This window comes from Rhipicephalus microplus, chromosome 9, assembly GCF_043290135.1.
Source record: "Rhipicephalus microplus isolate Deutch F79 chromosome 9, USDA_Rmic, whole genome shotgun sequence".
Classification (NCBI taxonomy): domain Eukaryota; kingdom Metazoa; phylum Arthropoda; class Arachnida; order Ixodida; family Ixodidae; genus Rhipicephalus; species Rhipicephalus microplus.
This window is the reverse complement of record NC_134708.1, coordinates 2952304-2963490: the sequence shown is the minus strand read 5'-3', so window position 1 is coordinate 2963490 and position 11187 is coordinate 2952304.

The following is an 11187-nucleotide window of genomic DNA, read 5'->3' as shown; positions in this document are numbered from 1 at the left end:
CATCCGTGAGGGGCTACCCGGCACCTCCACCAATTGTCACGTCGCTCCAGGGGGTCTCGACAAGGTTTATTGATGTCCGAGCAACAGGGCTCTAACCAAGCGCGTCGGTTGGGCTTGTTTGCCAGAGCGGGGGGTCCACGCGCACTTCTTTCTTCTCTGTGGTGTGTGCCTTCACCTTGGCATATGACCCACTACTAGAAGTAGGTGGCAATATGGGTGTAGTGGCAGTGCTTTCGTGGACGGATGCAGCAAGCTGATCCGCCATCACGTTGCCTTGGATCTCACGGTGCCCTGGCACCCAGCACACTACAACATGTTGTTTGAGTGTGTAGAGTGTGCATAAAGTGGAGTAAAGTGAGACAAGGACAGGATTTTTTTGTTTTTTAAGATTGTGCAGAGCCGTTACCACACTGAGGGAGTTCGTATAAATTACTGCTTTTTGTATTTGTAGTTGTTTGATGTGTTTAGCAGCCACAAGTATCACGTAAGCTTCCGCTGTAAAGATACTTGTGCCTGGATGTAGAGGGCCAGCATCTGAAAAGGATGGGCCGACAGCAGCAAAGGACACAGCTGAATTAGACTTAGAAGCATCTGTAAAGAACTCAGGACGTGTGTATTTGTGTTGAAGTTCCAGGAAGTATGTTCGAATATGGGCAATAGGCGCATGTTTTGTAACTTCTAGGAAAGACACATCGCAGTCTATAGTCTGCCACTGCCACAGTGGCGGGTATGCTACAGGAACCATTAAACTGTGTTCAAGTGACACTCCAGTTTCTTCAGCTAGACCCTTCAGGCGAACTGAGAAGGGCTGCCTCATCGAAGGCTTGTTTTGAAACAGAATGGAGCTCGACAAATCATTAATAGTAGAGTATGAGGGGTGCTTCTTGTCTGCTTTCACCTTAAGGAAATATACAAAGTACATGTAAGTTCTTTGTAGATGAAGCGATCATTCATTTGACTCAACGTAAAGGCTTTCTACAGGGCTGGTGCGAAAAGCACCCGTAGAAAGGCGGACGCCCAAATGGTGCACAGGATCCAGCATCTTCAAAGCACTTTGAGTCCCAGACTGATAAACAGCCCCATAATCTAAGCGGGTGGGAATGAGGCTTCTATACATGTTCATGAGACATTGCCTATCACTACTCCACAAAGTACGTGACAACACTTTTATAACATTCATGGCTTTTAAACATTTTGTTTTTAAATACTTCATGTGTGGTACGAAGGTCAACTTGTTGTCCAAGATTAAGCCTAAGAATTTATGCTTGGCTTTGACAGACAGACGTTGCCCGTTCAGTCGAATGTCAGGTTCCGAGTGCATGCCTCTCTTTCGAGAGAACAAGACACACGTGCTTTTTTGTGGGTTAAGTCGAAATCCGTTTTCATCTGCCCATTTGGAGACCTTGTTTAAACCCAGCTGAACCTGCCACTCACATATTGCCAAGTTGCATGACTTGAAACCAAGCTGAACGTTGTCGACATATGTACAATAGAACATATTGCGGGGGATGGACAGGTGCAAGGAATTCATTTTGATAATAAAAAGTGTACAACTAAGTACACCACCTTGCGATACTCCCGTTTCCTGGACAAATGTTTGGGAGAGAATACTGCCTACATGGACACGGAATGTTCGATTGGACAAGTAACTCTCGATTATGGAAAACATTCTACCGCGCACACCCAGGTGAGAAAAGTCTCTTAATATGCCAAAACGCCATGTTGTATCATAAGCCTTCTCAATATCGAGGAACACAGAGAGGAAGTATTGTTTGCGGGCGAAAGCGTCTCGGATCTGTGCCTTGATACGCACCAGATGGTCGGTGGTAGATCTGCTCTCTCGAAATCCACACTGGAATCGGTCGAGCAGACTGTGTGTTTCAAGGAGATGTAAAAGTCGGCGGTTTATGTTCTTTTCAAAAAGTTTACAAAGGCAGCTTGTAAGTACAATGGGCCTATAACTTGAAACTGAGGAAGGGTCCTTGCCCTCTTTTAAAATGGGAATAATTATAGCCTCTTTCCAGGAGGCAGGGATGATGCCAGAAAACTAGATAGCAATGTATAGGGAGAGCAACGTTTCTTGCGTTTCGTGCGGCAGGTTTTTCAACAATGCATACACGACACGATCGTAGCCTAGGGCAGAATTACTGCAGGAGTTTAGTGACGTTTGTAGCTCAGCTAAGTTGAAAGGCTGGTTGTATGCTTCGTAGTTTGTGCACTTGTGTTCTAGTTTCTGCTTTTCTATCCTTGCTTTATATCTTTGAAAAGCTTGAGTATAGTGTGATGATCTAGACACCTGCTCGTAGTGTGCACCGAGGAAGTTCGCCTGATCTTCCAGGCTGTCACCCTGTGTGTTTACGAGTGGGAGTGAGTGTACTTGTCTTCCTGCTACCCTACGAACCATTTATTTTATTTTATTTATAATACTGCTAGCCCTTGCGGGCTGTAGCAGGGGTGGGAGGTGAACAGGTGAACAATACACAAACAATGTTAGGCAAAAAACAAGTCCAGCCGTCGTTCAAAATCCTGTGAGGATCTACATCCTGTAAGTACCTCAAGAGGAAGCGCATTCCAGTCAACAATAGATCGCAGCAGAAACGAAAACTTAAATACATCCACCCGCGGTACATAAGCTTGGACAGAAAATGAGTGATTGGCACGAGCCGACACTCGTCCTGGGGGGCGCAGGTATACACTGGAATCCTGTTTGTAGTTCTTATGATACAGGTCATAAATTTTAAGCGAGCTATTTTTCTACGTGTAGCTAACGATTGAAGGTCAGCCCTAGCAAGCAAAAGTGATACAGACTGTGTTCTCATGTAATTTGAATAAATAAACCTCGCGGCCAATCTTTGTACTCGTTCAAGTTTGTTAATTTCAGTTTTAGTATGCGGATCCCAGATGATAGCTGCGTACTCCAGCGTTGGTCTAACAATAGTCTTATACGCTAACAATTTAAAAGAGGGTGTTGCATTACGGAGTTTCCTTCTCAGAAAACCGAGCTTTCTCTTCGCCAGTTTTGTAATGTTGTCAATATGCTTGTCCCACTTTAAACCGCTGGATATAGTAACACCTAAGTATTTAAACTCATTAGAACTCTTAATTTCTCTATTGTTTATTGTGTATTTATAGTTAAGGGGGGTTTTTTTATTTGAAATTGTCATGCAAACAGTTTTATCAAAATTAATTTTCATGTCCCATTTTTCACACCGGTTGTCAATACATCGAAGAGCATCATTGAGGAGCATTTGATCCGAAACACTTTTCACATGACAAAACAAGAGACAATCATCTGCATATAACCTTACATCAACAAAAGGAGGCACAACCGTTGCAATATCATTCACATAAATTAAAAAGAGTAGAGGTCCCAACACGGAGCCTTGTGGCACACCTGAGGATACGCGTAAAAGAGAAGAACGTGCGCCACTTATTTCAACAAACTGCAACCTATTGCGCAAGTACGCTTCAACCCATCTTACAATTGGGGGATCAATACCAAGTATTAACATTTTTTGAATAAGTTTCTGGTGACATACTCTATCAAAGGCCTTAGAGAAATCAATTACTATGACATCGACTTGTTCTTTTGAGTTTATCGCTGTAGCGAAAGCATGAACAGATTCAAAAAGCTGAGTGACGGTTGAAAGGCCTTTTCTAAAACCGTGTTGCTTATTATAAAACAGATTATTGTTTTCTATATATTGAAATATATATTTTGAAATTATATGTTCTATTACTTTGCACGCCGTGCATGTGATAGAAATTGGACGGTAATTACAAACATTAAGGCAGTCACCAGCTTTGAAAATGGGCGCAACTCTTGCTAATAACCAATCAATCGGAACAGCGGCAGTACACAAAGATAAACTAAAAATTTTAACTAAGAAACTAGAAACCCAATCAGAGTAGCGCCTCAAAAATTCGTTGGGAATCATATCCGAACCAGGTGATTTTTTATGATCCAATTCAAGCAGTAATGCCATTACGCCCTCTTTAGATACGGTAAGAAGATTGGAACTAATATCATCGAACGTACAGCCTTTTTTTGAATGATCAATAATTGGAGAAAAAACAGTACTGAAGTAATGATTGAGTGCTTCGGCAATCTGAATCGGTTTGCTATAGGAGGTCCCGTCTATAGAAAGCCCCGTTATTTCAGACTGCGAACTAGACAGGTACCGCCAAAATTTCTGGGGAGAGTTGGATATGTATTCAGACAATATATTAGTTAGAAAATTACTTTTAGATTGCTTGACTTCTCTTCATACCTGAGCACTAATGTGAGCAATAACAGACGAGTTTCTTGGTATTTTCTGACGGGCGCGACATAGTCGTCGTTTTAGGTGAATGATACTTCTGGTAATCCATGGGTTAGCTTTTGCAGTTATCTTTTCTCTTCGGGGAACAAAACGTGACAAACAGACGTTTACTACCTTCTTAAAGTATTCCCAGAGGTCATTTACATCATCTGTAGGCGGGATAGCGTCAAAAGCCATTTCTAAGTAATCAAGAATTGAGGTATCATCTGCGGCCTGAAAATTGTACACCTTTCTTCTGGCTATTTTTTCTAATTTTTTATTTGGTTTAAGAGTTGCTGCAACCACCTTATGATCTGAGATTCCATCCTCGATACTTATTTCATAATCAAACACTTCCTGTGACAAAAAAAGTAAGTCCAACAATGTCTCGGTTTGTCCTTGAACTCGAGTGGGCTTGTCAACTACCTGAACCAAATCGTACTTGATCATGATGTCAAGCAGATTTTCTGCAAGAGGCCTGTTAAGCGGCCCAGCAACTCGTGCATTCCAGTCAACACCTGGTAAATTAAAATCGCCTGTGATTATTACTCTGCTTCGTTTATTTGTCATTGTTAGCAAGTAGTCATGCAATTTCTCAAAAATATCAACTGAAGTTCCGGGGGGCCTATAGAGAACCCCTATAAGTAACGTGATATCTCCCATAAATAATTTGCACCACACGTTCTCACAGTCTTTAATGGGCGACAATAATTCGTACCGAAGAGTTTTCTTAATCAGTAAAGCAACGCCTCTGCCTCGGGTTAGTCTGTCATTACGCAGTACATGAAATGAAATGGGAAAAACATCCGTATCTGCAACATCCTCTGTTAGCCAAGTTTCTGTTACAGCCACGAAGTCAGGGTCATAAATTAGTGTCAACGATTCTAGTTCTTCTGTTTTGTTCAAAACGCTTCGTGCGTTCACGTTTATCAGCTTTATGTCGCACTGCTTCTTTTGTCAGACCGAGCGGCGTGCTTCGCTTTGAGCGTTCTTAACTTTCACGCGTGTATTGGAACGGGAATCCCACGTATAAACAGCATCGTCGATGTAAAGCTTATCTCGAACAAGCTTCACCTTCGCACCATTGCGCCTATCATCAAGAGCAGAGCGCCAAAGGGACTTCCTTTTTTCTAATGTTTCTTTTGAGTAGTCATCAGAGACCCCGATATTAGTACCTCTCAATTTTTTGCAGCTCCTAAATATGGCCATCTTTTCATTGTAGTCATAAAATCTTACAATTACTGGTCTGTCCTGTTTGCTTTTCTTCTGACCAATGCGGTGAATTCTTTCTACTGAGGACACTGTAACACCAAGGCGCGTTGAGAATATGTTTTTTAATACTTTCTCTTCAATGTCCTGTCGTGTTTCCTTATCAGTCTCAGTGACACCAAAAACAAGAAGATTATTTCTTCTAGCCCTGTCTTCCAATTCGTTTAACCTTTCTTGCTGTTGTTCAATCGTGTGCTGGAAGCTTTCAACAGCAATGTCAAGGTTATTTATCTTAGCAGCATATTCAGAAAAAGGTTCCAATTTTTCTTCTATCTGAGTTAGCCTAGCTTGTATTTGAGTTTGTGTCTTTAAGATTGTCTCTAGCATTTCCTCAACAGTTGGTCCGGGATTGAGTTCAATGTCCCCGGAAAGCATTAACACCAATGGTCGGTGGTAGACCATGTTCCAGACTTTAGCCTCTTGTGTATATGAATTGATCCCTGATAAGAACTTGTGCCAGCTTTCTCTTCTGGCCTGCCTGCGCGCTCTCCTGCCTTGAGATTTTATTTTTTTAAAGCTGTCAAGATTTTCGGTTGTCGGTGAATTCCGAAACAACCTCCATGCCTTGTTCTGCTCCTTTCGCGCATTAAGACACTCGGTGTTCCACCATGGGATGCGTCGCTTGCCAGGCAGTCCAGATGTTTACGAGATGCACTTGGCTGCTGTGTCAATAAGGAAAGCTGTGAAGTACTCCACAGCTTCATCTATGCTTAACCCACATATGTCTGTCCAACTTAAATGAGTAGTGTTATAAAACTGTTCCCAGTCGGCTTTGTATGTCAGCCATTTGGGAACTTGTGAAGGACATTGGTATGATGTTGGTGTACTCAGAATGACAGGAAAATGGTCACTTCCGTAGGGATTATTTATAATTTTCCATTGGAGTAGGGGTAGAAGTGAAGGAGATGCAATACTGAGGTCTATGGAGGAGTAAGTTTTGTTTGCAAGGTTATAATATGTTGCCTCTTTCCTATTCAACAGACAAGCACCTGATGAAAAGAGGAACTGTTCGATGAGACAACCTCGTCCATATCATCGACAGTCACCCCATAAACCGCTGTGCGCATTCAGGTCCCCTAGAACCAGATAAGGTTCTGGTAACTCATCTATTAAAGACTGGAAATCATGTTTTTCCAGGCGGTGTTGCGGCGGTATGTATAGAGAGCAGATGGTGACGAGCTTATTTAATAGAACTGCTCGAACAGCCACTGCCTCTAGGGATGTTAGTAGTGGTACATGACTACATGCTACTCCTCGATTAACAATAATGGCTGCACCACCAGATGACGCAACAGCATCATCTGTCCTTTCGGAAGACAACATATTGACACAAAAAATTTGTATTCTTGGATTTTAGGGGCATTTCCTGTACACACAGCCCTTTTGGAGAATGTTTGTGTAGAAGTTCTTGGACATCGTCGAGGTTTCGAAGTAGTCCTCTGACGTTCCATTGTATAATTTGTGTCTCCATTATGGGAGTAAAGAAGTGCTGTGTGTACGAAATGAGTGTGGCTGGTGTCTAAAGAGAAAAGTGACTTATTCTACAGAGCCTTTAGAAGGCCCTGTAATTACCGTTTTGTCTTTTTTAGAGCGGTCGAGGGAACCCCGCTGCTTTTTTGGCACAGTCTGCGCCGGTGCAGTTGATGTGTCCATCGCCTCAAGAGAGACGACAGACAATGTTGTTTTCGTTGTAGGCTTCGTCGTGACAGATGGAGCCTTCGACCCCACCGGACTCGAGGTCGAGGGGACCTCTTCAGTTTGTGTGGTGCCCTGGCTGTTGCCAGGGTTCACAGGGGCCTTCAGTGGGGCTGTATTCAAGGAGGGTGGGGCAGCCCAGGCTGCTCCCCCCCATGGGGGCTTGTGGCGTTAGCCTCGGCACGCTGGGCGTGGTCCAAGGCAATGCCGAAAACCGAAGTAGTGCTGACCCCCCTCGCACCACTTCGGCATACGATGTGTTCCCAGCAAAATGCGGGTAAATGCGCTGCCGGGCTTCACGGAAGCTTATGTTCAATTTAAACTTTGTAATTATAATTTCTTTTTCCCTTTTACAGGGAAAAAGAAATTATGACTATCCTGCATATTCCAGGTCATGCATACCGCATGACCTGGAATATGCAGGATGGTCACCCTCACAGTTTGCGCAGTGGACTTGTAGCTGACAGACATCGTCAGCGGTACGACCTTTGGTGCTGCATTTCGCGCAGGTAAGCTGTCCTCGGCAGCTCTGGGAGCCGTGCCCGAACCTCTGACACTTAAAGCAGCGCCGCAGGTTGGGTATGTATGGTCTGACTGGCAGTTTAAGATATCTTGTTGCTATTTCAGTGGGGAGAGTGCTAGATGCGAAAGTGAGTATGATGTGTTTCATTGGGGTTTCTTTATTTTCTCTTCTTATTTTGATACGCTGCACCTGAATGACATTTTCTTCTTTCCAGCCTGTTAGAAGTTCATCATCAGAGAGGTCCATCAGGTCTCCATCTGATACAACACCCTTCACGGTGTTCATGGTTGGATGCGGTGTGATTGTGATAGGCTGATCCCCAAATGATGTAAGTTTATGCAGTCTCTGGTACTGTGCGTGGTTTTTTTATTTCGAGTAGCAGGTCACCACTGGCGGTCTTTGTGGCTTTGTAGCCTGCGCCTAGCGTTTTTATAAGACATCTGGACACAAGGAAAGGTGAAATGCTTCTAGCTTTCTTTTCTGTACTTTCGCAGTGGATGATGTGGTATTTCGGGAAGTTATCTTTCTTGTTTGGAAGAAATTCAAAAATTGCATCGGTGCGCCACCTCTTGGAGGGGCGATTGGTTGTGAAAGGGCTAGGAGTTTCCATAAATTTGGTAGCTTATTCGGCGGCCATGCCAGCCACCCACCACCGAGCCCAACAAGGGGACGCTGTGAAACGCGAAGGACATGCATGCGCCAGCCGTACATGGCCCCTATAACCTAATATATTTACCCAAGGTTGGATATCTTCACCAGGTTAATTCTTGCCGCCGAGAATTGTGGAAGTAAAAAGAAGTGAGGAGAGGACAGGAAAGACCAAAAGTAGTAGAAAAGACAAAGATGAAGAGAGAGAAGGAGACAGGAAGAGGCGACTGCCGATTTCCCCTGGGTGGGTCAGCCCAGGGGTGCCGTCTACATGAAGCCGGGGCCAAAGGGGTGTGTTGCCTCTGCCGGGGGGCCTTAAAGGTTCAATCACCCAGCGTCAGCTCAACCCCCAGGATCCCCTTTTCCCCGGACACGGCGGAGCCACGCACGGCTAGACATGGGAGGGAGTCAGAACTCTCCCGTTAGCTCGGGTCCGTGGTGTCGCTACACACCAAACGCCTACTTGCGCAGGCGCCACGGCGGGGGACGACCACATTTTTTTTTTCCTCCAAGGTCGACGACCCTTCAGAACCGGGCGGCAATGCTTCTCCCATCACTGTAGCGACGACGCCTTCGCAGCTCAGAAACCCCACAGCACAGTGCCAGCTCATCCTTGGTGATTTTCCATCACAGCTCGGGTCCCGTGCCACAAGCCTTTTTCCAACCAATCTTGTACGTGCAAGTGGCGCGTCTGCACAACATCGGGCGTCTCGCGCACGGGTGCCGCATTCCTGCGCTGGCATGTGCCTTGTGCCCTCTTACTCAAGACAACATGTCGGCGACAAAGTCTCATTGTTTCTAAATTGAAAACTATCATGTGCATACCGATAAATTGCAAGCAAAAGTTTGTAGAAAAGTATCTCGATGACAACATGCCAAATTTATTGCTGTCTTGTGTGGAATAAAGAAGCCAGCCACAAACGCGTTTCATTACCTTCTTTTTTTTACAATCTTTGGTTTGACCACGACAGGGTACCCAGAAGCGTACGCTGTGATGGCTACGACGTACTTCACATGACGATTTCACATTGCAGCAAGCGACCATAATGGTCACAAGCTACCACTTAAACACCAAATAAAATGTTCAATAATCAGATTTATGACAAAATACGGTCGCTCTCCTATTCTCCAAGTGAGATGAAAATGTCATGAAGGTAATTGATACCTTGGTTGCCTTGAAGTACGCGCAGATAACAAGCATCGAGTGCAAATTGCAAGGGAGGACCAGGGTTGCAGCCATGTTGTCAGAAATCGCCACACTGGCTTCCAGGCGCCAAGCGTTCTGTTCTAGTTTTCAGAAACGGCGACGCGACAAGCAGTGGCGACGGATGGGACTTCGTGACAGCAAATCTTATCGCTCATCACTTTCATTTGTCATCGTCGCTCATTCTTTCATAGTTTAACCCTAGCTGAGTTAGGTACCAACAAGCCTAACATTGCACACTACTGACATTCAATGCGGTGTTTCATCACACTGCTACCAATGCCAGCTTGCATACGATTCAGTGAGCTCTAAGTGCCTATCGCCATTGCCCATAGCTAAGATTTTCTACACTGTAAAGAAGTCCACATTGAAATGTATGAATACTGAACATGAACAATATATTCATATATAGGAAAAACAAGGGAAGGGCATGTAGAAAAGGAACATGACGTTTCTTCTGTGGTGTTTGTGGTCTCAGTGCCCATTAAAACCTCCTTAAGTTACTTTCGCCTAACCCAACAATGGAAACTTCACTACCAGAACTTCCCTGCAACCGCCTTGCCGGACTCCCGCCTTCGCCGATCATAATGGCCCAAGATGAGACATCTAAGACTTCGAGGCCAACTCCGACAAGTTCCGTGCCATACTACCGAGTGCCACCAAACTTCGACGGGACCTAAGGAGAAGACGTCGACGTGTGGCTCAAGAAGCTGGCGAGCAGAAGCAATGGCTGGAACTCGAAGAAACAGCTCAGTCATGCTGTATTCTCATTAACTAACACCGCCCTCCTGTGGTACGAGAACCAGGAGGACATGTTCAAGACTTGGGAACTTTTTGTCGAAGAAGTGCAGAAGTGCTTCGGTGATTCTGACGCAAAGAAGAAATGTGCGAAGCAGACGATGTCTCAGAAGGCACAGCTTTCAGGAGACACATGTACGACGTACACCGAAGAAATTTTGAAGCTGTGCAAGAGCCTGAATGCCACAATGTGTGAAGAAGACAAAGTTGGACAAGCTCTCAAGGGTATAGCTGAAGACGTGAACAATTTCTTATTCAGAAAAGACAGCCTGAACTCCGTGTCCGACGTGACGAAACGCCGTTGTACCTTTGAATCACTCAGGATTCGACAGATCTCTCCGAAATTCGGCCGCCTAACAACCTTGCTTTGACCATACGACAGATTGTGAGAGAAGAGCCGCTTTTATGTCAGCAGACTTATCATCGCTCCAGTAATTTTCAGGATGCCTACGCAAGGGAACCAAAACGTGTGCAAACTCCGGCTACTCTTGCACGATGGAAACCATCAATGCAGCAAGCGCTTATGAATACCAAGACACACGGCAGGCTGGATTCCCACATCACCCACCTCACAATTACGAACAAAGTTTTTGCCCGCATGGTTACCCAACCTCATCTGCCTACAGTGCTCCTGAAGAGCAGCACAACTATTCCATGCCTTCTGAAAGGAGTCCTTACTATGAGCAGCCACGTGTACCTCGACCTCTTCTGGTGTGCTACAACTGTAGCGTCAAGGGGTCACATCGCAC